The sequence below is a fragment of the Empidonax traillii genome, unplaced genomic scaffold (assembly GCF_003031625.1).
Source record: "Empidonax traillii isolate 1590-97213 ecotype Southwest subspecies unplaced genomic scaffold, ASM303162v1 scaffold261:size680923, whole genome shotgun sequence".
NCBI classification, from domain to species: domain Eukaryota; kingdom Metazoa; phylum Chordata; class Aves; order Passeriformes; family Tyrannidae; genus Empidonax; species Empidonax traillii.
In genome coordinates, this window is record NW_020955454.1 from 537,439 (window position 1) to 562,500 (window position 25,062).

Below are 25,062 nucleotides of genomic sequence, written 5' to 3' on the forward strand. Positions count from 1 at the left end.
CTGCCTGGGCCAGAGCAGAGGTGTCTGAGGGCCCAGGTCTGGACACAAAGTTCCCTTTCCCATGGCACAGGGACCTCAGGGACACCCCACCCCGCTGAGGGATCCTGCCCTTCCCTTGCCCTAAACAGTCCAGATCCCTGTTGCCCTTTGTGCCACTCCGCTTTTTGATGTGGTTCCCCCTCCTGCAATTTTTTTAAGTATCCAAGTGTCCTGTTCAATATTTTGATAATATTTTTCTGTCTGAATTCAAGCTTTTAGGCTTCTCCAAAATATACCTATTGTAAAGGGCTGAAATAAAAGACCATGTTAAGAAAATACTACTGGCACCTGCTTATATTTTAAGTAGGGAGTAATAATAACTGTTTTCCCAGGAATTTCATTAGATCCCAAGGTCACATGGGATAAGACCATTCTTAGGCCAGTGGCAAAAATACCATTTTTTATATCAAGATGTCTTTTGCAAGATATTCCCAGATGGCATTTTTATTTTAGGTTCCAATTCAAATTTCTCCCAGGGCCCTGAGACAACTGAATAAATATAGTCTTCCTTTTTGTCTCAGGAAAATCTAATTGACCTGAGTTCTCTGACAAGGTTTCAAAGCTTATTCAAAAAGAGTGTCTCTTCCCCAAAATCCAGTGTATTCTTCTACAATTATCTGAATAACTGTGTGATGTTTATTTCTTTCTCTTATTGGCTATTGCTATAGATCTGGAATTACAACTCAGCTCCTGAGGCTGAGGAACCAGGTTTTCTCAGAACCAAGTAGAGCTACATTTAAAGTAGTCTTGTTATATGTGGAAACAGGAATATCCCTCCTTCCCTTCTTGTTTTTTTTTTTAAATTGTGGAACAAACTTTCAGTTACCATAGGTTGTTCTTACCTTTATTTTTGAAAAAAAAAAAATCTAGACACATTTGGGGTCTTTAGACACACATATCAGTATTTCCTCCATCTAAATACAAGAGTAGGTACATTAGTGCCTGGCCATTAACTTCTGTAAACCACTTAGTGATTCTTCTGTGAGATTCTTTGGGCAGTGTTTGCTGTTCATTCAGGAAAACATTATGTGCAACAGCACATGGCATGTAAAATGGTCCCATCATCCAACACTGGTTTGTTTTTGCTGCCCATCTGCTGAACAACTCTCAGGCAGCAAAGGGGTTACCTTGTCTATTATGCAAAACCATTGCCAGGGAGCAGAACTTTCAGTGAATTGTTCGAAAGATTAGTGGATGGTTAATCTTATTTGACATTTAAAACACTTGGAGGTAAATTCAGTGCTCAGCTGCCCTAGAGTGTACAGCATGAATATGCTTCTACATATCTATTCCTGTTTAAACTAGTAGCTCTAAAGGCTGGAGGATATACGTGGTGTAAAGAGATATTTTGGGAAAAGGGAAAAAAAAATGAACAGGTAAACCAACACCCAGGCTTTAAACCTTTACAGTTTTCTCATATTGAAACAAAACTCTACTTTTTATGGATTATCATCTCATCCTGACACACACATACTCCTGCTAACTTACAGATTCTGCTAGTAGGATCAATTTCTAATAGATTTTATATATTAATATTTCCATGCTCTGTTTTCTGCTGCCCCATCAGTTATGAACATGACAAATACACACATGTACACGTTTCACTGCAAAGCCCAAGGTATCCTGGGATTCAGTGAGAACTCTAGAGGAGAATAAGGACATATCTGCAGCCTTCTCCTCATAGAGGGGCCCTCAAACCCACTGTGGTGCACACAGAAGTAAAACCATCAAGGATCCAGTGAGTTGCAGCTGAAGAAAAGGGATGAATACAGAGCTGTGACACGGCCTGAAACTGCATTAGCTTTCTGCTGTGAGGGGCACAGAAGTGGCAATGACACCAGGGGTGTGTGCTGAGACACCCAGACCCTTTTGCTGAGCTCCAGCTGAACATGCTCTCGCCTTAAGTCCTCTGTAACTCTATGACAGGGATCAAAATGAATTGTCATGTCTCTTTTAAGAGGGAAACACTATAACCTCTCTCTCTAGACAGGCTGTGACCTTTCAGTTTTGGCTATCAGGTTACTCAGTGCTTGCTCTGTGGCTCATGATTAACTTGAAAGAGTTAGATCACACTCTCTCCAGGTCCTCAAGAAGGAACTTCTGTTGACTGTTAGAAATCCCTCTTGCAATAAAAGTGCACATAGTATGGCTGAATAAGCTATCTTTCAAAGTTCCTTCAGTTCAGTATAAACTCTTATCCAAAAGCTACTAAAAATAGTTCTACCCTCTTTTTTTTTTTTTTTTCTCTTTAGGATACTATTTATGAGAAGACAAAGTGAAAAATACACACCTGGTTATTAATAAATACATCTTTGCTTTCATTAAAAAAACCCCAACCTCCTTATGGAGGGTCTCAGAGCTCTCAGACATTAATTAAACATTCTTATGTAGTTCATAAAAGATGTGTTTCAATTCTAAATATAAAAGGTAAACTTAGTTGAAGAGATATTTACTCACATATTCCTGCTGAGCCACTGGCAGAGCCACAGGAACCTTCTCTCTTTTCCTGTGGTTGTGCAGCTGCCCCATTATGTTCTAGAAAACAGAGAAAAAAGTTTCATAAACTTTTTTTTTTTTTTTTTTAAAAGCTCACCTGTAGACTTTCTCTATTTCTTTTTTTGGGAAAACAAAACAACAAAACAAAACCAAAAACAAACAAACAAAAAACCCAAAACCCACCACAAAACAAACAAACAAACAAAACAAAAAAACCAACATACAACCATCAGCCATTTTCTTAGTCTTCACTAGGAGGTACCCTAGGAGATGGGATGGATAGAGGAGCAAACACTGGACTGAAGAGTTGCATCCTGCTGCCACTGGAAGTGCTCAGGTCAGTAACACAGGGATTCTTTTTGTTATTTATTATTATCCACACCTCTGTACCTAAAACCTGCTTGCTGGGGGTGAGTAGATTCTTTCAAATGTTTTTAGTTATCCTCAGCTGTACATTTCCCTTTATTTAGTGATGAATGCCAGGCGACGATGGGAAAATCCCTCCCTTGCTTCCACATGCGTATGCTCCAAACAGAACTAATAGCAAAAATTTCAAAATACCTCCCCAAATCCATTTTACACACTCAAAGGATCAAACAGTTTGTGCTAGTTTCCAATGCAGTAGCAGCTCAAGCTCAGTGTAACACTTGTACTTCACCTTTCCACCAGGGAAAGGGGGAAATACAGAGGTGAGCCAACTGCAGGGGTATTTAAATAGCTAAAGCAAACTGGAAGTTTTTAAGAACAAAGACTGAGACTGTCACAAATAAGTAGATGTAACCTTACAAAGATGTATCACAGGACCTTGCAGTTTCTCACTGACAAGTCGAGTCTACAGCTCCCCTCACTGTAGTAACACCCGACATAATTACTCACACTGCACTATTTGCTTTGTCTTAAGCTCAAGAGAAATCCCTTTTTATCATTCTGAACTCAGGTCTTTGACTCCCCTTCAGCTGTGATTTGTCACCAAGAGATGCTCAGGCCTCTAATTCATCCCTTTAACGTGTTTTCTCAAGGAAAAGGTGAAGTGAAGCTTTTGAGCTCAACTGGCCCTGCTTCTTCTGGTTTTGAGTTTTCCAGAGCCTTGAAAATTCTTCTTATATGCTGGAAGTCATCTGGGAATAAAAGTGTCTGCTGAGGTGTCTGTATGTCCCCAAATGTGGGGACAGGATGGGATCAAAGGACTCTCAGCTGGTGTCACCTGAGGTATCACATTCTCTAAAGCAGAAGAAAAACAGTGCACACTCAACAAAGATGTTGGCCATCCATGACAAACGTGGAATAAAGGAGGCATCAGTCCTCTACAACAGAAAACACATGAATTGCAGAGTTTGCCAGAATTCAGGGACAGGGAAGTTCACCTAAATTGACCTTGAGGATTAAAGCCCATTTTAAGCACTGCAGTGGTCAGCACAGTATTTGCATTTTTAATTTATTCTTCCAAATGAAGTATCTTCATAAATAATCCTTTATTTAGAAACAGGAATAGGTGTTGTTCAATGACGTGACACACCTGAAAAGCAATACTTTCGGTGTTTTCATTTCCATACAAAATTCCAGAGGCTCAAGAAATTATGCATTTGGAGTGTTAGTATTGCCCTCACTTTTAAGTTTTTCTTTTTATAATAACAGCCATCTACCGCTATTACTGTAGCTTCTTGTCCAGATCTCCCTTTGGAGACTTTCTGACTACTTAACATCATTTTTCAATTTCTCTACTTATGCATATACATCTTCAGTCCAGATATGAGAATTTGCTAATGGACTGCAACTTTTTTTTCCAAGATTCCCATGTGTAGAATTTTACATAGGCTGATCCAAAGTCTAAACTCTGCTTGCCGATGCCTTATGCCAGGAATATGCCTGCAACCATCGACTCCAGAATTATGCTAACATTTTTGAAGTATAAATTTAATTTGAGTACAAAAGAGAGCAAAAAGTACCAGATTATATATTTAAAATAAGGCTAAGATGGACACATTGTCAAAAGGGCAAAAAAACCTGGTGTGTATGAAAACGTGGTTCCCTCCTGCACTATGTACACTTTTAGCTGCAGATTGAAGAATAAATGGCAGTGGTTAGAAAATGGAAAACATGGAGGCAGGCACACCTATGTCCTGCTCCTGAGGTCACACCACTTTTGCATTTTACCCACAACAAAGCACATAATGCATCCATTTGGCTTTCTTCATTCATTGAAGTAACTCTGTGACACTCTCTAGTGGAAGGCAGACATTACACCACCTCAGCCACGCTCTGCGTGCACCGAACAGTCGCGGGGAAGCAACACCACGAGAAGGGAAACAGGCTGAAACGGAGCTTGGGCACTGTTGCATGTGTTTTGCTGCACTCTTATTTTTTAACACCACAACCAAAACACTTACAGACAGGTCCCTTCTGTTTGAAGCCCAGAGGATAACGTGGTACTGAAGCATAAATAAAGAGTGCCACTAGCAAGGAGTAACTGGCAGCAGACAAAGCCCAAGCCAGCAAACTGTCACGATTGCTCTAGAGGGTTTATAAGCTTTATCAAATCTGTGCTAGCTAATTCACTTGCAGAAGTGTACTGATAACACTGCAGCTTTTTTTTCCCTCTTGCTTTTATTATGAACAGAAAGATAGACAGGTCCTAAGGACAGATCCCTTTCACAGCTCTGCTCTCTTCTGCCAGCACATGCCCTTCTACTTCTCACAGATTATCAGGTTAAACTAGGGATGTCTTTGAGCCAGGACCATTTGTTGCAATAAAACCCAATATATTTCCAAAACAAAAAAAAAGCTTCCCCTCCTTTCTAACACTTACATTGTAGTTGGAAGCAACATTTAAAAAAAAATATACAGATCCAATCTGGTGTTCCTTGTCTCACTGAATTTGCAAGTGGTTGTTTTTCACCACAACCAATAAACATACTGAAGTTATCATTTCTGTGGACAGAGAAATTTTTATTTTTTTATATATATATATTTCAGGGTGGAGCATTTGGCTGCCCTCCCTGCTCCCCCTCCAAGTTTAGATGCAGTTTTTTGCATATTGTTACACCGACACTACTTTATCAACAGCTATTGTTGAACAACAACTGCTATTAATCTAAATGACATAAATTAATACCACCTGCTGTAAGTGCAGAGGAAGTTTGGTTTATACTTTTAACTGCAGCTTTTGAAGTATCCAGGACAGGATGCAGGTAGATCCACGGATCTCTGTAATTTTCTCACTTCATACGTGTAACTGCTCAAAATGATGCCTTTGGGGTGGAAAGGTTTACAAAAGGGATGCGCAGCTCTGAGCTTGCTGCCTTGCACAGTCATTCTGGCTGCACTTCTCCATGTCTGCTACTTCTTTTCTGAAGGCTTCCTCAAAGCCTTCTGGTGACCGTCCCCAGGAGCTCCAGGCACAGCAGCCTGTAGGAAAACTGACAAAACACTGGAAAATTCTGCCAAATAATAAAAAAAACCCCCAACCCCATGTTTTTGGGTTTTTTTCTAAACATGTTTCCATGAATAATTGAGAAAGCACACTTGCTAATTTACTGCATGTTTGTCTTTATGGAGTATTTTAAAAATAAAATATTTCACTCCCTCCTGCCTCTTCTTAATTTGTCCTGTCACTCAATTTCTGTAACTAATTTGAGGAGAATTCTCTAATGTTTCACCACCCTGCCAAAGCATAGTTTTTGCTTGAATGTAATGCAGAACTATTTTAATTGCAGGGAACATTAAAAATCCACCCCACAATGTGGGATTATTCCTCATGCTAATTTCTAGAAGCCCAAACTGTAGACGTGACTGAATTCAGATTCCTGTTTCACACAAACACAAAGCAAAAAATTCTGCCTGAACTCTATTCAACCCAGACATTCATAAAGTATCTCTGTGTTAAGCTTTAAATAAGATTTGGGTCAATATTTTTGTTCTGAGAAAAGTTCACTAAACAACAATTTTGAAGCCAACTATCACGACACATGGACAAAGCCTCCATGGAGCTCAGCGTTGTGCACCTCGCTGGTTCAGCTGGTTTCTAAACCAGAGTGACTGGAAAGAAAGATCCTCTTCCAGGGGATTCAGAACAGGATCTGAATGTAGGTGCTCCCAGTTATTTCCCATAGGAGCTCCTTTTTCTCTTGGCTACAGGTGGTGCTGAGGGAGACTAGAAACCTATTCATATATGAGAGTAGGGATCTACACCAAAAAAAACCCCTTTTCTTAATTGTACAGGGTAGAAGTGTTGCCAGTTTACAAACTGAAAGCACAAAGGATCATCAGGAAGTTTCCTTCAGTAATTTAAATCTAGTGATATTGTACCTGAAAAAAAAAAAAAAAAAATTAAGGATATCAGGATCTGCCTTTGGAAGACATGAATTCAGTGCAGCGGTGTGAAGGCAAAGGTGCTGTCACAGGGTGATCACATCTCTAAGCAGAACTAAGCTTTGTCACTTTAAAAATTCAAACCTGAAGATGTTTTAAGTTACTTATTTCAGGAACACAGGTAAGAAGCATTTAGGGCATTACCTTCACTTGGAGTTTTCTCCTCAAAGCCTCTAAAACATTTAATATTTTCAGAAGATATGAAGGCTTTTCAGAGATAATATGCTTGCTATAGCCTATCACATGTACTATGGAAATTCCAGAAAATAAGACCAAATGTACTAATTTATAGTTAAAAGGATGATATTCTGTTTTTCTAACTGCAAGAAACTGAAAATATGATTCAAAAAGTCTGATATTCTGCATAACCAAACACACTTTCACCTAAACCACTAATTATTTTACCTGTAAGAAAAATATCTCTAATTTTCACTGCTGGAAAATCATCAAGATTTAAGTGCTGTAAAGAATATAATAAAACTTATACAGTACTTTTCACACTATAATGTCTCATGACTTCTACATACAATGAAATATTAAATCACAAAACATTAATGAATAACTAGTAGAAAAGGTAGTTTAGCACTTTCAATGCTGAAATTTAGAATTTCTAATAACTGAAGATGACAAGATGCACAATTGAAAAGAGGAATAATAGAAGACTAAAAATAGATGCCTTGAACTGCACTGTATTTAGCTATATTAACACACAGACTGTGATCTTAAGCAACTGCTCAACAAGCCTTGACACAGTGAGAAAGGGAAATATCCAAAAAGTAATTACACTCCCCAAAATTTAGTTCATTGTCTGTGTGGTCCAGAACACCATTACATGATGCAAGGTAAGAAGTTAAAAAAAGGCCATCTGTTGTCTTAAAATCTAGTGCTAATTAAATAAGATGGAAGATTTAAATATAGGAGATTTAAAATAGGAGATTTAAAACCCAGCATTACTCTTGGAGTTGTACACAACAAAGGCCATTTCAAGAGCTTCTCTAACATGACTCCTCCATTCAAAGTTGTCAGAGACAGAAAAGAGAAAACGAAAATTCCAGTCAACTTAGTGGAGTATCAAAGGTTAGGAGCATTTTGCACATGACCTAGCAAAAATTAGGTCTACAATTTACCTTTCATTCTGAATTTCGGCCATGTGTTGAACATCAAGACAGTTGTGAAAAGGGAAAAAAAGAGGAACCAAATAACCGCCCAGATATCTTCTAATTTTGGTCCCACCTCAAAGAAGGAATTCTGCCTTACTCTTGTTTACAACTCAGTGCACAAGACCAAAAATACCTGCAGTAATCAAAGGTGTATGATTACAAAAAATTTTAATATGGATGTGATTGATGCTAAGACAGACACCTGAAAAACTTCTAAATCTGACTATAGAAGATCTTACAGAGATATAAGATAGATTTTTAATATAAATCTAAGGAATTCCACTGCTATTGGAAAAGAAATTAAAATTTTTAAGCCCACTTAAGCAGCTCAGGTGATCCCCATACAAAGAAAGGAGACAGCAGCAGAAGTGAATATGTGCACATGCCTTCATGAGTAAAAGATCCAGGAGAGTTCAGGTACAAGCCAGACAGGCTAAACAGAGGGAGTGCCACCAGAGATTTCTGGTTTGAGCAGTCAAAGTGCAGTGGTGAGTGAGGACTCCTAAGTGAAATCTGTCAGACACAGGATTTGAATTAAGATAGATCTTGAAGGGAGAGCATTGTTTACTTCTGGGATAATCTGGGAGATCATTCTTTCATAGACACCCACCCGAAGTAGATAACCAAGAATTCCCCACTGTTCTCCCACAAACAATAACTCTGTGCACAGGGAAATACACCCACAGACAGCACACAAAAAAACCTTACACCTCCCTCTCACATGCATTTCTACTCTGTTCAAAGCTGCACTGTTTAAGTGAAGAGCATTTCCTGTAAACTTATGTGTAATAAAGAGAACTCATTGAATTTAATGTGAATCTTTCCAAGTTAAGAACCAAAAATACTCACTTGATAGGCCATCTGGGAACGCTTCCCAAATCCAAATTTAGGGTCCAGTAACAAGTCCTACATACAGCCTTTGTGTGTGAACACTTACTCTTCCTGCACTGAGTTTCCCTGAACTGGAGCCAATATGACTCTGCACATGAAGGGAGCTACGTGGGGGATCAGAAACCTGGCAATGCTCAGTGACCCAACCACTCTGCTTCACACCCTTTCTCTGCATAGACTCTTCGTCCACTATTGGGGATGCTCATCTGCTCTGAACTATGGGGGGCAAGGGGGTGTGTGTTAAGAACTGTTTTTAAAAAAAACACCAAAGCTGAAAACCTTACGAATTGAGGATTGTTGAAAAATAAAATTTGGCTGCTAAAGTAAGGGCTATTAAAAAGATAAAAAGCAATCACCGTAGCATTTGCTTCCCATCCCACTACTGTATCTACTGTCATACACTCTTGGAAGTGAAAATAAGAAGTATTTCATTTTTCTGTTTGCTTAGAAATAAAGCATCTTTGCATCAGCTTCAAAACTGTTGTCAAAAATCACTAGGAATAATGCAGAATTAATTTAATTGCAGGGGAAGTTATACAGAGCCCTTTCAGGGCGTACCAAGCTTAAGTCTCGACAAAATGCGACTTAACCAAGTTTTTTCACCTTCCTGAAGAAGAAAATTGTTTTGAATTGTGTACATATGAAGTTGTTTCTCTCCTCAGTGCAAGCCCCAAGTGTGTTTAATAGTTTTGCTAAATATGATTGAAAGAAAACCATGCCTGAGGGAAATGATCCTGTGCTGGATATGTATAAGGGTTGAAGCAGTTGGTCAATGAGTGACCATAGCATATGAATCTAAAACTAATCTCAAAGAGCCTTAGGGCACCCAAAGCTAACCTAGTCAAGTAGTCATTTTTTCACGTGCTTGGAGCTAAATACTGTGCCTATAAAAGACTCCCCGTACACCTAAAAGCATTTTGTTTTTCTCACATTAAAAAAAAAAAAAAAGTTTTAAACAATGTATTGTAGTGGGTGCATAACAGCAAACTAAAAATAATTATATAATAGAACGGGCAGCCTCTTAGTTGTCACTAAAGTGAGACAGTTCTGAAAGCTGTTGAGAAAAATTGCCATGAGACTAGTTCAGGTCTTAAATCGGTCCCATCTCATCTCAGGCTCAGAACATCTGGGAAGGTTGTGGTCCTCATTCACTACACTGAGCCCATGGGTCCAGCTCCAATCATCTCCACAAACCATAACCTTGCTCCAGACCTTGGTCCTCTTGTCTCAAGCAAGAGAGATGGGAAGGGGCTGCTGCCCTCTTCTCTCAGCAGTGCAGGCATTCTCTCTTTGAATTTGCATCATGCCACTTTAAAATATAAACCAATCTTTACGAAACTAGAGAAAACTGTAATAAACGTTTTCTCTAATAATAAAATAATCTATATTACCTAAAACCTTAGGAAATGTACAGAACTGATTTTCTGAGTAAACTATGGTAATGAACAAGCCCAGTTGCATTTTACAATAAAGGTGCACAAGACAGAAGAACTGCTCTGTGAACAAGGGCAAGGAATGGGGCGAGAAAATCACTGAAAAATATTAAGTCCCCTGAGCACCGTGGGATGTGCAATTTTCATTGTGCTTCGAGACGTACTCGTGTGGCCTTGTTGCTTCTATTGATCACTGTAGGTCTTTCCTAATAGAGTTACAAGGCATTTTCAGTTGCAGACTTAGAAACCTGTGGGAAATGGGATCCAATCATCTGGCTGCTGTGCTCCTGTAAGGCCACCTCTGTCTTGTTGCTACTGCTCTGTTGGGCTTTAAACACAATACCAGCACATCTACGGCTGTGAAGCAGAGAGCAGGGACTGTGCAGCACAGGTTATGAATTTCTGTGAAAAAGGAACCGAATATTTGTGGTCATTTACAAAGTTCAGCTCATTTTCTTATTATTTTTCTTTGTTATGAAACTGCATGTCTGATTTCCAACAGGGTTGTGAGTGCAGGAAGAAAGTGGGAATCATTATGAGGTATTTTATGCTCTTTCAGCACCCCAATAGGCATAGTAATGAATGAACAGAGAGCATTTTGTAATGTTATGCTGAGGCAGAAAATATTGGAAATACTCAGAGAAATCTCAGTGAAAATAAACATCTCTTTAAGCAAGAAAAACAAGGCACAGGGAATCTCAGTTAAAAAAAAAAAATCTGTATTTTGGGTTCTTACTTGAATCAAAATAAACAAAAGACATTTGTGTTTTGCTTATCAGATCTGTAATAAAAGATAATTAAAAAAGAAGGGAAAACTTGTACAGTAAAAAAATTCTACTGAAAACATTACATGAACAAGTGACCTAGGAGAGCCTATGACTTTGAAACTTCAGACTGAAATAAAATACAATCCGTTTTTCTCATGTAATATTAGCAATGGCAATCTAAGATGTTTATCTATCAAAAAAAAAAAAAAAAGTCTAGGGAAAAATCAAGGCAAGCTCTTATCCAGCCAAGGAAGGACTCCTAGAGGTTCAAGAGAGTCAGCTCAGGACTTCCAACAGAGAGCAGTAGAGTTGGGTTGCAAATGTGGGAGGAGGAAAAGGGACTCTCTTACATGTGCAATTATGTTCATGAACTGCCTGATATTAAAAAACGAAACAAAAACAAACCCAAAACCAAACAAACAAAAAAAACCCCAACAAAACGAGATCCTTTAGGGAAGGATTTCTCTTCTCCAGAAGAACACATCAGTGGCCACAAGGACTAAATGGAGGTTCATCACTGAAGAGCAGTAAAGTGGGTTTGCCCCCACCTTGTTTCTGTTCTGGCCCCTCCTGTAACGTGCATCTCTTGTTCATCACACCAGTGTGACAGCTCTGAGATTAGTGGTACCCTGAAAAGCTAAAATACTTCCATGTTTGATTTAATAGTCAAGATTTCCTTACCATTGTAGTTTAGTCATAAATACTGCAGCATGGTCAGGAGGCCCCTCCCAGGAAACAACACAAAGCAGGCACATTTATATGCCTATAAGCTGAAAAATGCACTTGCTTGCACCGCTGTAACTAAATGATTACACTGGCTTTGGTGAAGTCCTCTAAGATGTGAGGAAACAGTTTCTGTGGTTCACATTTCCCTCTGCAAGACAGTACCTAAAGAGAATGTGTGGGGGGAAAAAGCACCACTTAAAACTGAATGAACACAGCACAAAAGTACACATGAACTTTTAACAGCCCAAAGAGGATGACACGGTCCATGAAGACCTGCCCTCATAACCTCAGGAAATACAAATCAATCTGTGTTTCATCATCTGAAACTTGAACTTCTAGCTAGTAGCTCTGTGCTCTTCCCCCTGTCTTCTTCAAAAACTCCTCCTTGAGCTGATTTACACTATTTGCTTCTACTGCTGACTTCGGCAGTTTGTTCCAGACTGTATTTCAACTACCCTTTGTGTAAAACTGTTCTGTCTGAATATATCGGAGTCCCTAAATTCTGGTACACATATTGGAGTGGTTACAGGAGTAATTTTACTGTGGCTGGCAGCTGGCCTAACTCCTGCTCTGATCTCTCCTCCCCTCCCTCAACCCAACAGTTAATACTTTGCCATCAAAGTCAGGGCTGCTACAAAGAGAGGCTGCTCCAGCCAAGTGCCCAGGGGGACAGTGCTTGAACTTGTCACATACTGGCAGGACACTGTGGCCAGAGCAGCCTTCCTAACCTTTAGAAGGGGATCAAAGTAGGGAAGAGCAAAGAGTAAGCAAATAGAGAGGAGCAGGACTCTACATCTTACTATGGTAAAAAATTTGATCCTATTCACAGACCATTTATTTGCTTTCCACAAACATTTTCATAACTGTTCATTTAAAATAAAACTGTCTATAGGTCTAAAATATATTAATATAAATTGTAAAATCAATTTTCATATAGATATTTGTGAAAACTGGACTTCGTTCATTTTTTTTTATTTTAGACAAAAAAAAAGACTAAATTTATTGCAATCTCAACTGCAGCTGTAGGCTGGCAATTAAGTGGTTGGAAAGAAGTGGGAGAGTGAATAGCAGCCTCCAGAGCTTGAGTAAATTGTCAGCTGATCTTAAACAGGAAGTACAGGATTCTTAATTTTGACTTCTGAGGATGTGCATTTTCTAAAAGATGATTATTTGCAAGAGTCTTTTTAAATCCACTTCTGTGCATGAACTAAGGTTAGCAAAGAGGCAGATCATCTATCAAGTGTGCCATAACTTTTAAATGAAGGTGACATATTTTTCCCAGTCAGAACAACTTTCATCAGGAATATTTTTGGAAATTTAGAAAATCTCTTTGATGTCAAAAAACTGTTCTCACATTCTTTTGAAGCAGACAAAAGGTCAATGTTAATTGCAATACGTTGTAAATCATATAGATTACTTTCAAGAAAATATTTAAGGGAGATATCTTATATTTGACATTCATTCTTCAGCCAGCCAGACATGGATGATGTTTAATTTATAAAGATTTAAAAGGATGGAAGTCTCTTGCAAAATACAGAATTTAATGAAATTCTTCTGTTTTGTTACCAATTCACAGATATCATCTCTTCTTATTTATGGAGAAAAGTGTATTAATCATCACATGCAGAGTTGCAAATTCAGCAGAAACATAAATTATCAGCCCTAAACCTCATATTCTTCCAAAGGATCCGTAAAGCTAAAGTTTTGAATAGCTTGGAAAGAACAAATGGACAAGAAAAGATAATGCATCTTTTGAAACACAAACCTGCAAAGATGTTATGCTCAATTACTCTGACAAAAGATTTGGAAACCAACAATATCCCCTGTGGAATACCACTGCTAAACTGGAATGCTAAATCAAAAGCTCAAAGTTAAGCAAGAATAATATACCATAAGCCACATTAAATGTGTGTCATCCTTAAAGCTAGAACCCATTTGGATATTTATGAAATAACTATTTCTACTTTTGGGGGGTGGGGGAAAGAGGGGGAGAAGAGTTCATAATAGTAAAATGATAGTAGAAATGCCACTCTGGATGTCACATGGAGGAATGGTGGGACTGGCCAGGATGCATCCTGCATTGCAAGTCCTCTAGTAACCAGCCAGAGAGTTCAAAGGCTGTTTTACAATCTAAACAAAGCTTTATAGACAACAAAAAAACCCGAGGCACGGAAGGAGCTGCTTGGAAAGGGTTTAGAAGGAGCTATGACAGCTATGGAGGCCAAGAGAAGGCTGCTGTGTACAACCAAGGACTTCCAGCAAGCCACTGGGAAAAGGTGCTGGAGGAACCTCAGCGATGCCATGTTGCAATGGAAGACATGCTTGTTTTATTTTCAAGGAATGCTTTCAGCCAAGATGCAAAAGGAGCAGGGTCCGCATGAACAGAAAGCTTCCATCTGCCAGAAGAAACAGGGATGCATCCAGACACCTACTGTGGGCTCAGGGCAGGGGAGCTGTGGGGAGAGACATTTTCCAGGCAGCTGATGTTATCAGCACTGCTCATCACCGCATCAGCGTGGATGTTTGGGAAGCTGCCGCTTTTGGGACACATCTATCCCGACACTGATGTTGAGTAACAAGGAACGGAATGTGGGTTGTTTCTGAGGGACAGGAATGACGTTGCCAAAAATGCACTAAGAATACAAGTCCAATTTAGGCCAGTCAGTTCTTATTATCTTCACTGAGATGGCAAGTCCATAATTTTGGCTGCGCAGAGAAAAGGGATCATCTTTTTGAACTACAGACCTGACATGCAGAGCTGCTGCACACGAGGCCGGGGAGGGCCTCGGTACTCAGCAGGCGTGGACATCTTGAGTTCCTGTACTGGGACATAAGTGATAGGATTACATAAAAGAAAAAAAAAAAAGGAAAACAAACTAGGAAAATTTAGGTGAATAGTATTAAAATTTTAGTGTACCTGTTCTGGATGTTTCCCCTGAATATCCAAGGTCTGAGCCCTACATCACAGGGGTGCTGCGGGATCAGCTCTGCTACACTCCTTGTTCTCCAGACAGATATGCCAGTCATCATGGGATCATTATTCACCTGGAAAAGGATGAATTTGTTGATTGATGTTAAAGGTTGATAGGGAAGTTGAAAGGACAACAAACAAGGAGAAATACAGAGCACACAACTATGGTTTTAAAGTTAATGGGTTTTTCCCATCAGGTAATGCTGCATATGAAATAATAATGGTGCTAACTAAAACATTAGTTACTACTTGATGATGACACTTTACATCTTTCTGTAAACCTCTTATTGACACTAGCAGAATCTCCTGTGAATAAGAGAGAATAATGTCCTACATCAATATCTGGCATATGTAATGTGTTTATATAATCCAGTCCTCTTCACAGAATTAATTTGATCTGTCTGGTTTGGATCTTGTACTGCTGGTTACCCGTGCTCCCTGTGTGCTTTTATTTCTTGAAGATGCAGCTTGTTCTGTTTTTTTGGCATCTTGGCTGCCTATTGAATGTGGGTAAAAGCACAGACTTGATGGAAGCCTACTGACAATCACTGCTGCTGAACCAGAGCTGTGTTCGTGTGGGATACAAACAACAGCCACTCATCCTTCAATTTGTGAACACCAAATTGACAGGTAGCTCTTAGAGAAGTTTCACTTGTAAATTATTAAATAAAAGAGAAAGAAAGAAGAAAAAAAAAAGAAAAAAAATCTAAGAAATTAGAGACAGTTAGTGAATTACTCCAGTGAACAATATTGATTGACAAATTCAGTCCTAAAAATCAGAATTAAAATTAACTGCACTTACCATATCAGTCAGTCACGTTGCAGAGTCTGAAAGTATAGCATGAAAGATGAACAAATGCTGTGAAAGATAAAAGCAAAATGCAATTGTAATATAAAAAAAATATTTGCAAAGTATATTTTATACAGGAGTAAAACATCCTCACAAGTTTGAAAACTTTGCATAACCCAGAGGGAGTGAGTAATTGCTTATCTTAAAAATTTTTCAGAAAGTTCTAATGCAAGGGATATAGCTATCAATCAAAATCAAATTAAAAGGGTTTATGGCAAATGAATCAAAGCGGTACAATTTTATTTTTCTGAAGAGATTTATTTACATAGTGAGATTAAAAATGTCTCAGATTTATGCACCCACTCTAGAAACATGAATTTCCTAGCTTTGAAACCTTTAATGCAATAACCTTTACCCTGGTTTGAGATAAGCCTACATCAGCACTTATAAAGTAAGGTCTTTCTAGCTGTTTGGTCCAGTATAATAAACCATCTTCCTCCTCCTGTGTTAAATAATAACTTTGATCCCTTTAAAGCCCTTTTCCATTAATCTAGAATTTTCCTTCTGTTTTCCTCCTCTTCCATAGTACTACTACAGATCTAGATGAATTCCAGGAAACTTTCCTAACAGATTCCTCTAAGAAAAACAGGAATATTTCTCTAGAATCACACTGAGGACTAAAAGGCTTGTTTGGAATAAAATCAGTTGTGCCACTGCCTGGGATTACACTGGAGACTTAAAAGATCCACAGCTTTACTTTCTCTGCTGATGCACCACAGGGTGCACCCATCCAAGGAAGATTGCTATACCAAAGGACAAATTTGTGCTACTTATACACACATGGAGTAACACAAGCACAGAGAAGCACATTTTCTTTGCTGGCTTCTGTCATTAAGATCGTCTTCCTGGATTTAATTATTTAACACGCCAAAATATCAATCCTAAGTAGCCATCTCATCTACCACCTACCTTTGAATTAACTTCACTTTTCCCAGACTTTGACCCACAAATACTGTCAGCTACCCTTTAGGAGTAGCCATAGAAGGCTTATTTCTTACCAACCTTCAAAGATTTGTTGTTCCTTCTTCATTTTTTTTTATAAAGGGCGTCACCAATAACATACAAAGAGACCAAATACAGCTAGGTCAGAGTACTACAGAAAGGACTCATGGAATATTGCCACACATTTTTAAAATTGTACAGCTGCCCAGGACTGGTGAGCTGCTGAGCTGTGCTCAGTGTTCTTCTACAAATAAAATAGATGTCCAAAGCACAGAAAGAGCACCTTATTATTCACGGTGCATCTTAAGCACTGTGGCAGTTTCCCTCTGAAAAACCTGAGAGGAGGAATTATTAGCAGGGCACAGAAGGGACATGCTCAGTTAGTTAACAAACAAGGCACACTTACTTCGTTAGGCCGTACCATACATGGATACCTGCTCCCTGCATCTCCATAATCACGATGACAAGGAGCAGGACTCCTTCTGCTTGCTATGGCGCTTTCTGGATCATTGGAGATGATTTTCAGAGCCTTGCTACGCAGATTCTGCCAGTTTGCGTTCAGGTTCTTTTACAGGCTGGAACAAGTAGCTGAACAAGCGCCTGGCACAAGAGGAGAGCCCGAGTGCCCAGGCTGGACAGCACCTATGACAAAGTACAAATAAGCAATAACCAAACTCCTTAGAATTTACCACTGTGCCAGACAAGGGAACCAAGCAACCAATACCACTGACATAATGGTGGTCAGGGGAGAGCTGGGCTCATTAAAAACCTGTCAGAGGTTTATTCTTTGATCCTTTCTTTAATTTTCTTGCTCATCCTATTTTGACTCCTCTCACACAAACTAAATTCTTGTGACATACCAAAAAAAGGAGCAGTGTAACACAGGTGCCCGATACAGCCTCAGGCATCATGCAGCTGTCCAGGTGGGATATGTGGCCCATGTCCCATTCCCATTGACCCTTTTTATCCAGGGCAATGGAGTATCAGGGACAACCAGCAGCACCACTCTGCACTTAGGTGCTCTTTTCCCATGTCATGAGCCCTGGGCTCGTGCAGAGCTGATGGGCTGTGCACAAATGTCCTACGTGCCACATATGCCATGCAAATCTGCTGCTCTTGGGTGGGGACAGCACAGCTGTACTCCACCAGCTCAGCTTTACATCTGATGAATGGGATGGACAACAAAAGGCTGGTGTTTCCAGTACGTACTGGATTTTGAAAGTGCTGATGAGCTGTCAACATTAGCAGGTATTGCAGGAGGTGCTTTGTATGAAACAACAGTCCAGTGAATACACAACAAGCTTTTCTGCAACAGGTGAACAGGGTGTGGCAATACCTAGAGATCAAAAGAAGGTAAATGGCCCAGTTAGCAATAAAGGTTGACCACTACAGTCCAAATAATTCAATTTAAAATACTGCAAATCTACTACTGCAGCATATAATATCATCATGACCGCATCTGTTCTAACCCACTGATGACCTCGGGGAATTTTCAAGAATATTAGTTCTATCTTCTGTCCTTTCATCCCTAACGTATACAAGCAGACACAGCTATGTCTGCAACAAGAGAAGCCACCATTATGTCTTAAGGAAAAGAAAAAAAAAAAAAAGGCCACTCCCATTATCTGAATGCCAAATTTCATATATTCAATTCACCGATATCCCACACCATCCTTTCAGCTGAACTAAATAGGATGGGTTCAGATCTCTAAAATTACCAGGATAAAAGCAACATTTTTGTCAACTGCAACATGAAACCACAGCATGAAAAACACAGCTGACATGTTAAAATATGAAAAACAGCCATTATATTTAAGGTGTTTCTAAGAAAGAATATTACATTTACTATTGTGAATAAATTTACAGATTTACTATACATCAGGCATTAGGCTTTATTTTTCTGTATAAAATAAATATAGCTGGAGTATAAGATTATGACTTCACTATTATTTCGTAAAACCATTTAATTTAAACAGAGATGCCTATTCACCTGATACCATAAAACAGAACCATCAAATTATTGTACAACACATGCACATTGTACATGAAGACAACATAGGTAGACTTGTGAAACTGCTGGGTTTTATCACTGTTTAATGATTTGTTGCACTATTTATAGGATAAACAATAAATCTTACATGATTCATCATATTAGCCAATAAATCATGAGACAAATCATTAGGCAGAGTGATAAAATCAAGTGTTTTAGAAATAAGTTAATCTATGATGCCAATGTCTAATCTAAACAGTTGCTTAAAAACCCTATTTACTAATCATTTTTACATAAAGAAATACTGATGATTATGTAGATTAAACGTGTACTTATTCCTATAATCACATGTTCTGTGCTGGTCTGTTTAGAAAGAAATAAAAGATTAAAAAAAAATCACTGGAAAAAAAAAAAAGTAGCATCATTTTGATTGTATTTGTATATTTACTGAGGGCTGTCTGAACCACTTTTGAGTCTGCCTCTGATTCCAGGGAAGAAATGGTTAATTAAAGCATGCTGCAAGGTTGCTGGACAGATATTATCTTCAGCTATGAATTCCATAATATCTTAATTAACGATTTCATTAAGATGTGATGGCTGGTTCTAATGCTTCTTCATTCTTCAGTCTGAATATAACCCTGTAGACTTTCTCATTTGTGACAACTGTGTTTATAGCTTCTCTACCCATAGAGCTTCGTGGCACTTCGAATTATGCTCAAGAGTATATGGGCATCACGTCACATTTGTGTGCCTGATATCATACATGACTAGCTGCGCTCCAGCCAGGGTCCTTAATGTACATTCTACAGATGGACTACCCTCTGAATGCTTAGCCAGATATTAAGTTAAATCTTTTTGGAGTCAAGCTTGTTTCACATCAGTTATACAAACATATTGGTTCCTTTAAAAGGACAAATGCACTGAGAATAAGACAGGGAATCTAGGTCGGAAATCTAGGAAAATCATTTTAAATTTCAGTTTGGCCTTTAAATTTGAAAATCTCTTCCTTTGGGAATTACTGTTATCTGTGGAGGGTTTGTTTTCATTTACTTAATCCCAAAGAGAAGTAGGTGAGCAGTATTTATCAAGAAGTAGGTAAGCAGCGTAGTTGGCTTAACATGAAAGAAACATAAACAGCAAGGCAACCTCCTTCCCTCTCAGTTTCTGTTTTGTTTCAAAATGCAACAAACCTGAAAAGATAGTGACAAACCAACGTGATATTTTTCCAGCATAGGATTTTTCCTCAAAAAAAAAAAAAAGAAAAAAAACCCCATGAACATTTGTATGCCACTGCCTATCCATCTATTTATCACACTGGGACTGTGTCATACCTACTGTAACTTCTTGATACAGCTAATCTGGAGAGCAAGGTATTTTCCTCTAACTGAAGGAATATGTTTGAGTGGATTAAAAAAAAAAAAGCATCTGTAATTAGGGCTGTGACCAACTGTTTACTTGTCACACAGAGCTGGGTGAACAAACCCCTCCAGCTCACCAAGTACTCTGGAGGATGGAAAAGGAGGGGCAAGCCTGGCACTGGGAGGGGGGGGCTGTGTCAGAGAGGCTGAATGGAGCAGAGGGGATATCGGTGGGTTTGTTATTTTCCTGCTTTTTATCTCAATCCATACAGCATGTTTTGTAAAAGACATCTGAGAGAAGACTGGAGAAGTGATATCAATTTGATGCTTCAAGCACTATAGCTGGGGTTTGTTTGTTTGTATCTTTGTTTGGTTTCTAATGTGCAGGCATCCCATATATGTAAAATGTAGTAACCAGGAGCCCACCAGAATCACATGCCTTGTTATTCTTTTAGAACCTGCTTATCTTTTTCCTCACTTTTTCCTGATGACACTTAAGGTCAGATTTTTAAAAGCACTTAGATGCCTCGTTTTATTGAAATCAATGGGAGCTAGGTGCTTTAACATCTTTGGAGAACTAGCCCTTTAATGTTTATTAACAATGCCTCAGATGAGGGTACATCGCAGAAAACATAATAATTGCCTGCCTTTATTAACTGTGCTGTGTCAAGATAAGATAGAATCAAGTCCTCAGACTCATCTCCTCTCAATGATTTCCTAAATGAGATCAGTTCCCACTTACATCCTGAATGACCAAGGGTGACTAAATCAGAGCAATGAAGTATGTTTACGTCCTTGAAACTCAAATCATCTTGCAGACACTTCTCCTAGTGTTGCTGATTCGCATATTATCAAGTCTCAAAATGTTTGGTGTTTTTCTTCGACACTCAGCTATAATAATTTTAAATATAAGAGAATATTTTTTTATCTCTAGGTAAAAATGAAGCTTTTCCCCCTCACCCCGCTTTGGGAGCTTAGACTCTCACATGTGAACTATGGAACTCCAGAGAGAACAGGATTATTTCCTTGTATTTTTGCCCTGAAACTTTTAGTCTTGTGGATTCACATATACCTTGTTCATCTATGCATGGAACAAAGCAGAGGGATCTCCAAGTCAGCCATGAGAATTCATCTCACATCTTTGCACAGAAAAATTAAAAAGTCAGGAACTAAATGTTTCTAATAGAAGCTTCTGAATTACCAGTAAGGAAGAAGTAAGGAAGAGAAAGGGAGGGACTATTTTCCTGACAGACCTTCAATGTTAATGGAGAATCTTTTAAACCACTAGAATAGGCTTTGGAGCTGAACCTCCTAAGGCTCAAGCTCAGACATTCCAGCATTTCCTCTTGCTCCTGGAAAGGCACATTTCCATCAGTACAGATTTCTACCTTCTTCTTAACTAGGGACACCCTTGGTTACTGTATTCTTGGTGTTAACCTTTCTCTATTTTTGTCTCCTACAAGCACAGCAGTCACATATTCTCCTCTGGAAAATCTTTACTGAGTGTTATGTATCTTGGGTGCCAACCAAGAGGTGTCCATGCTTTCAAGAGAAAGACATATCTGTGCCTTTCAAGTAATTCAGATATATTTTTCTACTGCTGTGATTTTCTTTTTCATTGCTTTTTTCTACTCTTCCTTTTCTCTGAATATCTTACTCTTCAGTTTCTGTCCATTTTTCCATATTTCTCTTTCTTCTATTCATTTCTCTCCAGCTCTCCCTGCATCTTTCTCTCCCCTCTGATCACTTTCAATTCTGCTTTTTATTTTCTCTGCTGAAAACTAGTTAATCAACATTAAACAAAGCAAGAAGCAGTCACCACAGGTAAGACAGGTACCAAAATTTTAAGTTACTATGCCCAATCCATGTACAAAGCCATTTGAAAACGTGGATGATTAGGAACTCGGAGGGTTTCTGTTCTCTCCTCAGGCATCTTCTCATTCTACTTTCTGCTATCCCCTCGCACTCTTTTCTTCTTACAGGGAAGAGATATAAGCTGACAGTAGTACCCAATACAACAGACTGATCAGAACGTTTCATTTTACAATCAGAAATGATGGCTTGACCCCCGCTGTCTTTGCTCATCCCCTCCTCTCCTCCCAGCCTAGCTGGTGTCCTACAAAGGAACACTCAGATATGGCAACAGCTCTGTACCTTTACCTTGTTTCTTTTTAATCCCCCCCATAGTGAGGGACCAAGAGACCACCACTCTGGGCAGTGGGCATTAGATGCCAGTGCACCAAGAGATGTATTTAAACCATTAGCATTTGTCAGAACAGTGAAAGATTTGAGTTCAGGCTTAACTGCAAGAGATCCTCTCAACTTCTCACACTTTTCCCCTGTAACTAGCATCACAAAAAAACCCCACCACATTTTGGGGGGGTTTTATGTTGGTTTTTCACCTAATTTTCTTTTCTCTTTGCTGATCATTGGCTGTCTCACTCTGCACCTGAGATACACAAAACATGGGATTATTTTTTAATCTCTCCAGAACTGCTAGGGAAAAGAACTGGATTCATGTTGCATTTCTGCAGAAGCAACTCCTGGCCACACCACCTCTCCAGGGTAACTGCTTAAAGCCTGGTAAATCAATTTTAACACTCCGCTGTTTAATAACAGCATAAAGCACAGCCCTTGCGTGGATTTAATTAGAGCCATGCAATCGACATGAAGCGCACAAAACGCTGCTGCACTGAGAGAAACCCACTCATTATCTCAATAAATTCCAGGCTGGCTGGGCAGGCGCTTCTCAAAAATTAAATTTTTGAGGCATTATGATCAGCGGAACAACCCCAACAGTCACTCACGGCTAAAACTGTAATATTTCAATTACCTCCCCTACATACAGTGTCTGTTGACGTCAACAGACACTCTGTGTCCATTTACATGCAGGACCAGGGCTATTTCATACATCAGCACTGAAATGCTTCTTTCCTGTCACTGTTCAACACAGATGTTTTCAAAGTGATAATCAGGTCATGTGACAACTGCAGGGCTACAAAACTGAGTAGCACTGAAACTCTACTCCTGTAAGTTTTTTGTATATCTAGATTTTAGAGTCAGGGATTAAGAGGTTCTTCTCTAAAGACATACAAAATTACTTCTAAAGTAGCCCTGCAAAAACATTTTACAGTGAATTAGTTTTTAAAACATATTTTAAACAGAAACACATCACCATATTTTCTGTGGGCTTGAAAGCTTATGTTAAGTTTCCAAATAAGTCAATTCTATAAAGATAACATCTTTTCTTTAAAAAAAAGTGTTGCAAGCTAATACAGTACATAACAAATAAGCTTTAATTAAAATTTAAATTGAAATCTGTATTGGCTAATCACTCCTGAACAGGAAACATTTTAAGACAGGGTTTTCAAAAGCTCTCTGGTCAAATGTTTCGGTGCTTAGTACCTATAATTAGGGTAAAAAAATGTCAAATTCTTCTGTTTACCAAAGTATAAGTAAAATTTACTGAAGTGCTTGCTGTCCATCTGTTCCTACTGCGACATTTACAGCGGAATTTCTACACAAGTTTAGCACCCAAAGCGCTGAAGTCCTCTGGGAATCAGGATGTGTTTTGACAAACAGTAGCTGAGCCCAGGTAGAATCTCTGCTGTTCTAAAATCTAGTTCCAGCTGCAGATGATGGACTACGCTGAAAATCTGCCCTGTAACCATCAGCACCACAGTGCCACGCTTCCTATCTTTCACACAGCGGTTCTGAGGGATGAGGTAGTGCACGTAACACATGTATTAGCACAAAATAACAATAATTTTTTGGTGTAATTCACATACAACTAATTTTCTGATTACCTTATTACATATCTGACAACTGTTTTACGTAGAGCCACTCAAATCGTTCAGGCCACATGTGAAAGTCAGCTCCAGATGAAGACTGAGTGAAAATCCTCCCCAGAGATCAGTGCACAGTCAGATTTGCTGACCCATTAGCCTGTTCATTACTGATGGAGGTAAATAGCTGTAAGAATATTAACAATGAGACCTGAGGCAGCAATAAAGCCCTACCTAAGGTGATTTGAGATATCACCTATACTTTTAACCCATTAGAAATAAATCAATAAAAGCCAAAGTCAGCAAACTGAATACATATCATACTTAAATCTAATTAAAGGTTAGTTTTGTACAGATCTCCAGCAGCCTTCAGTAGGGATAATTTCATCTTCCAGTCAAGATTTCCCTGCACATATCAACACTACATAGAACTGAAAGCACACAGCTGACTTCCAAAATGGTCTCTGAGAGATAATGACTCTTTTTATTGTGTTTTGATTCATATTTTATAATAAAGTAACTTTTAAAGTTCCCCAAACAGACCATTATGTTTTCCTAATAACAAAAAAACATGTATGGTCTTTTTAAAAAAAAAAAAAAAAGTCTTTTCATAAGCCAACATTTATATTTTCTATTGAAAAAGTGCTACAGCAATAAAGTGATTTATGTAAATATATTAAAAAAAAAAGCTGTCAAAACCTGCATGAGTTGTTTAAGCACTAGAAATGAAAACCAGCAACAATGAAGATGTGCTGCCTTCATATTTGGCCATGTGCCACCACTCTAAAGAGGAGTCCATCTAGAACATGCACTGCATTACCCTGTTGAGCAAGATATCTGCCTTCCCCCCCCCCCAAAGTAAAACATTTTTGACAAGCAACTCATCTATAGCCACTTCACACAGCTTTTCTTTCATTTGCATTCTCATTAGAAAAATGCAGTTTTATAGAACAGAACGTGGAAGTGCTCAGCACAGAGTGAAACCAGGGAACCCCCACATCCGAGGTGATAATCCTAACGGAGCTGACAGCAGATAGAATGCGAGATCCGTGATTGGCAATTTAAGCAACACTAAGTGAAATATGAGCAGCAACATCACATCACAAATCATTGAAACAAAGGGACTCAACCTTTTTCAGGTTAACTTAATAGGGGCTGGACAAAACAAGAATGGACACTTTATAGGAAAAGAAATATAAGGCAAATTTTTCTAAACACTTCAACCATTCTGGGAATAATATTTGGGGGGATAATGCTTTAACTACGATTTTATTGAAGAAATAATA

General features: G+C 38.7%; 1 long non-coding RNA gene across 1 annotated transcript; it reads right to left on the reverse strand.

Annotated features, from left to right (window-relative positions):
• Positions 1-2,545: 2,545 nt before the first annotated feature.
• On the reverse strand, positions 2,546-14,872 carry LOC114060141. The gene is made up of 3 exons (XR_003571828.1): positions 14,798-14,872; positions 5,651-5,940; positions 2,546-2,574 (listed from the first exon to the last, which is right to left on the reverse strand). It is a non-coding gene; the product is annotated as an uncharacterized LOC114060141 (long non-coding RNA).
• Positions 14,873-25,062: the final 10,190 nt, after the last annotated feature.